A 5,719-nucleotide genomic window follows, 5' to 3' on the forward strand; every position below is an offset into this window, starting at 1 on the left:
AGAGAGGATTAAGAATGAGACCGACACATCAAATGAATATATAGAAGTAATGTGGAAACGATGCAAGACTGCAATCCTTGATGCAGCTGGAGTGGTTGTAGGACATGAATGGGCTCAAAGAAAGGAAGATTGGTTTGATGGAGAATGTATGAGAAGAATTCAGGAACATAATATGGCACGAATGAAATTATTGCAGAGAACAAGTCGAGCAAGTCTGAATGAATATAATGAAAAGCGCCGTATAGCGAAGAGGGTCTGCAGACAGAAGAAAAGAGCACTAGAAAAGAAAAAACTGGAAGAAATTGAACAGCTAGGAGAAGAGAAGCAAAGTCATGAAATGTACCAAAAGATTGAAGAAGGAAAGGCCGGGTTCTAAGCCAGAACAAATATGTGTAGGAACAAAGAAGGGGATTTGATAGGGGAGAGTAATAAAATACTTAACAAGTGGGCAGAATACTTCCAAGAGTTACTGAACCCAGAAGTAGAAGGGTTAGAACGAGAACAACAGGTGGATCTAACTTACTATGGACCAGAGGTTTTAACAAAAGAACCTACACTGGGGGAAGTGATGCAAGCCATTGAGACCTCAAAAACCAATAAGGCACCTAGAGAAGATCAGGTCCAGGCTGAACTTCTCAAGTATGGTGAGGAAACACTGTGGAAAACAATTCATAAAATATTACTGAATATCTGGCAAGAGGAGAGCATGCCAAAGGAGTGGAAAACAGCTATAATGTGCCCCATACATAAACAAGGATATAAATTAAACTGCCAGAACTATTGAGGAATCTCCCTACTAAATACTACATATAAAGTTTTCTCCAAGATTCTAAGCAGCAGGTTTACTCCATATGTGGAAGAGAGAGTTGGAGACTATCAGAGTGGCTTTAGAAGAAATAGGCGAACAACTGACCAGATATTGACATTGCGCATACTACTTGAAAAATGTTACAAGCATCAAATTAGCATACACCAGCTTTATATCGACTTTAAACAAGCCTATGATAGCATCTCAGGAGTGGCATTGAAGAATGTAATGGAAGAGACTGGAATACCTAAAAAGCTCATTAAACTTTATATGATGACCCTCACCTTGCCTATGTTGACGATGTGGCATTACCCATGCTTAGGAGTTCACTTCTATCACGTAAATCCAAAATCCTCATTTACAAAACAATTATAAGACCAATTGTTATGTATGGTGCCGAAACGTAGACCATGACTGTAAATGAGGAAAGGATCCTTAGCATATGTGAGAGAAAGGTGCTATGTAAAATATATGGCCCAGTATATGAGCAAGAATGTTGGCGCATTCGTATGAATGCAGAACTACAACACCTTTTTGAAGAACCTGACATTGTTACTACCATTGAAATAAGAAGATTGCGGTGGGCAGGGCACGTGGTCAGAATGGAAGAAGACAAAGCATGTAAGAAGATTTTTGATGGCAAGGCTGGAGGCAAACGGCGGAGGGGACGCCCCAGAAATAGATTAGTGGATGGAGTTGAAGAAGACATGAATAAGCTGGATGTCAAAGGATGGAGACAGAAAGCCATGGGTCGGATAGAATGGCAGGATATTGTGATGCAGGCCAAGGCCCTCCAAGGGCTGTAATGCTGAGGATTAGGAGTAGTAGTAGTAGTAGTAGTAGTAGTAGTAGTAGTAGTAGTAGCAGCAGCATGATGAAGAAACATGAAAATTAGCTTAAAGTTTTAAGATTGAAAAAATTTACAAACTTTGAAAAGCCATATCTCAGGAACTATTAGATCTTCAGAGCCCATTTTGGTCTCAAAATTGGCAAACTCAAACTAGTTTAAAAATGTATAGAACAGTCATCTTCATCTTCATGGAAAATGTGCTCCTCATGGTCAAAATGGGAGAAAACGAAAACAGTGCAAAAATTTACTAGTTTTTGGGATGTTCAAAAATTATGGGGGAGCTTACCAAGGTTGCAACTTACATTTTGCATCTCAGTCAAATCCCATAAAAGGGAGAGGGCGAGGGTGCAGGAGGGGGAGGGGGAGGGAAAAACTTACTACCACTAATTGATGCAACTTAGGCCCCCCCCCCTTTTCATGACATGCTTACTGGACTAGTAGTTTTCTTGCCAAAAAAAAACATTTCTCAAACATAACAGATCAAATATATCTTCAGCTCGCTATCACTCATTTCCTTTCCACTGCCTCTGTTTTGGCTTTCATTGCAGCAAATGAGGAAGTGATGTAATAGAAAAGCTGGAGTATAACAAAGACTAAGAGAAGAACAGCATGAAAAGATTAACAGTTTTGTTTTCACTGTAACCAAGAAGTATGAAAAAATAATTTCATGCACCAGCACTGTCGAATGTTTCACGTAGGTGGTGTAATGCTTCAGTTGATTAGATTAGATTTACTTTCATTCCAATTGATCCATGGTAAGGAGGTCCTCCAGGATGTAAAACATGTCAGAAAAACAATCCTACATGAAAAATATTTACAACTGAAACAAGTAAGTTAATGTACCTTCCACAGGTCCCAAGTGGAATGATAGTCATTTCTTTTAATGAACACTATATGAAAGAAACATTTTACAAATACTAATGCACTGAATTTAAAATAAAAAAGTTTTTTATTTATAAGGTAATAAACATGTAATAGAACTACTATAATACTTGTTTACAATGAACACGTTAGGTGCAGAAGTTATATCGTACTTACACACACACACACACACACACACACACAAATCAGTTGGTTCTACTGATAAATTCATCAATGAAGTAGAAGGAGTTGGCTACCAATAAGTCCTTTAGGCTTCTCTTAAACTGAATTTCATTGGTTTTTAAGCTTTTTATGGCTGCTGGCAAGTTACTAAAAATGTGTGTTCCTGAATAATGCACACCTTTTTGTACAAGAGTAAGTGATTTTAAATCCTTGTGAAGATTATTCTTGTTTCTAGTACTGATTCCATGAATTGAGCTATTGGTTTGAAAAAGTGATATATTTTTAATGAGAAATTTCATTAAGGAATAAATATATTGGGAAGCAGTAGTTAATATTCCTAGCTTCCTAAACAGACTTCTGCAGTATGTTCTTGAGTTCACACCACATATAACTCTTACTGCACATTTTTGTGCCCAGAAAACTTTAGCTTGGCTTGATGAATTACCCCAAAAAATAATCCCATTTGACATTATGGAATGAAAGTAAGCATAGTATGCCAGCTTTTTCATTTTTATATCCCCTATGTCTGACAATGCACATTGCAAGTAGAGAGATTTGTTAAGACGCTTCAGCAGTTCTGTGGTTGAATGGCTGTTCGTGTTGTTGTTGTTGTTGTTGTTGTTGTTGTTGTTGTATTCAGTCCTGAGACTGGTTTGATGCAGCTCTCCAAGACACTCTATCCTGTGCAAGCTTCTTCATCTCCCAGTAACTACTGCATCCTACATCCTTCTGAACCTGCTTAGCGTATTCATCTCTTGGTCTCCCTCTACGATTTTTACCCTCCACGCTGCCCTCCAATGCTAAATTTGTGATCTCTTGATGCCTCAGATCATGTCCTATCAACCGGTCCCTTCTTCTAGTCAAGTCGTGCCACAAGCTTCTCTTCTTCCCAATCCTGTTCAATACTTCCTCATTAGTTATGTGATCTGCCCATCAAATCTTCAGCATTCTTCTGTAGCACCACATTTCAAAAGCTTCTATTCTCTTCTTGTACGAACTATTTATCGACCATGTTTCACTTCCATACATGGCTACACTCCATACAAATACTTTCAGAAATGACTTCCTGACACTTAAGTCTATACTAGGTGTTAACAAATTCCTCTTCTTCAGAAACGCTTTCCTTGCCACTGCCAGTCTACATTTTATATCCTCTCTACTTCGAACATCATCAGTTATTTTGCTTCCCAAATAGCAAAACTCCTTTACTACTTTAAGTGTCTCATTTCCTAATCTAATTCCCTCAGAATCACACGCGTTAACTCGACTACATTCCATTATCCTCATTTTGCTTTTGTTGATGTTCATCTTACATCCTCCTTTCAAGACACTGTCCATTCTGTTCAACTGCTCTTCCAAGTCCTTTGCTGTCTCTGACAGAATTACAATGTCATCAGCGAACGTCAAAGTTTTTATTTCTTCTCCATTGGTTTTAATTCCTACTACGAATTTTTCTCAATATACAGATTGCATAACATCGGGGAGAGGCTACAACCCTGTCTCACTCACTCCCCAACCGCTACTTCCCTTTCATGCCCCTCAACTCTTACAACTGCCATCTGGTTTCTGTACAAATTGTAAATAGCCTTTTGCTCCCTGTATTTTACCCCTGCCACCTTCAGAATTTGAAAGAGAGTATTCCAGTCAACAATGTCAAAAGCTTTCTCTAAGTCTACAAATGCTAGAAATGTAGGTTTGCCTTTCCTTAATCTATTTTCTAAGATAAGTCGTAAGGTCAGTATTGCCTCACGTGTTCCAATATTTCTGCGGAATCCAAACTGATCTTCGCCGAGGTTGGTGTCTACCAGTTTTTCCATTTGTCTGTTCACATGTCACACAATGTCCTACAGCATCACCTGCAGTGTGACACAACAGATGACACCAGTATACTGATTCAGTCTTATAGCAACTGGCTGCTATTTGTTACACAAGTCAAGTCCGCATATATGTTGAGAACATTTATGCCAATATACAGACATAATTGTAACTGTTAAACCTTCCTATTGGCATACTTTCGGAATTTCCTCTTCCCATTGGTGTCTAATTGCACCAATCACCACTCATCAGTTCAAGCCACCACTTTCTTCTCACAGCTTTTGTCTTTCTTGCACCTTTAAGACATCTTTTTCTCAATTCCTTCAAATCTCGACCAATGACTATTTTTGACCTCTTTTGGCTCAAAGACACTGTTCTCTTCTTTCATAGTCTTACTGATTACTACACATACAATGTTTTATTTTCACAAGTGCAACTATCGGTTGTATTTCACTACAATAAAAATAGTTAATGTTTGTTTGCATCGCCAAATTCTGTAGCAGCTATTAAAATCAGTTATTACTGGTTTCTCTGCTTTAAGCTTACTGCAATTTAATTAAGAGACTCTTTACAACTGACACGTTTTGCTTTTATTTACAACACAAATTCTGTGATCTTTCTGCAAACTGGGAGAGAGATCTGGAATAAAAATTCTCTAATTAAATTGCAGTAAGCTTATGATGGAGTAAAACTTAAGAATGCTCAATTTGTTTATCATCATTATCTGGGATGTTATACGAGTAAGTCAATATTTAAAACAGGCGGCAGAACACACACAAAAAAGACTGTTGTACTTGTCAAGCTTTTGGAGCCAGTGGCTCCTTCAGGCAAAAGGGTTGAGGGGGAAGGAAGAGGGTGAAGGAAAAGGATTGGAAATGTCTAGGGAAAGAGGTAGCTTTCCCAGAACCAGTCTTTCCTTCTCATCCCCTGTGGTAAGTCTCTCCTGACCTGAAATTCTGGGTGACAGTCCCAAAATCTACTCCTTTTCCTTGACCTCTCCAGCCCTTTTCCTTCACCCCTCTTCCTTACCCTTCAAGCCTTCTGCCTGAAGGAGCCACTGGCTCTAAAAGCTTGACAGCTACATCAGTCTTTCATAATTGCTGGATGAGTAGTTCTTCAGTTTACGAGGCCTCACTTTATGAGAAAGCATTAAACAATAACATTAATATGATGTAGAAGTTTCCTTATAAGTATGATCAAAG

This window comes from Schistocerca gregaria, chromosome 1 (genome assembly GCF_023897955.1).
Source record: "Schistocerca gregaria isolate iqSchGreg1 chromosome 1, iqSchGreg1.2, whole genome shotgun sequence".
Classification (NCBI taxonomy): domain Eukaryota; kingdom Metazoa; phylum Arthropoda; class Insecta; order Orthoptera; family Acrididae; genus Schistocerca; species Schistocerca gregaria.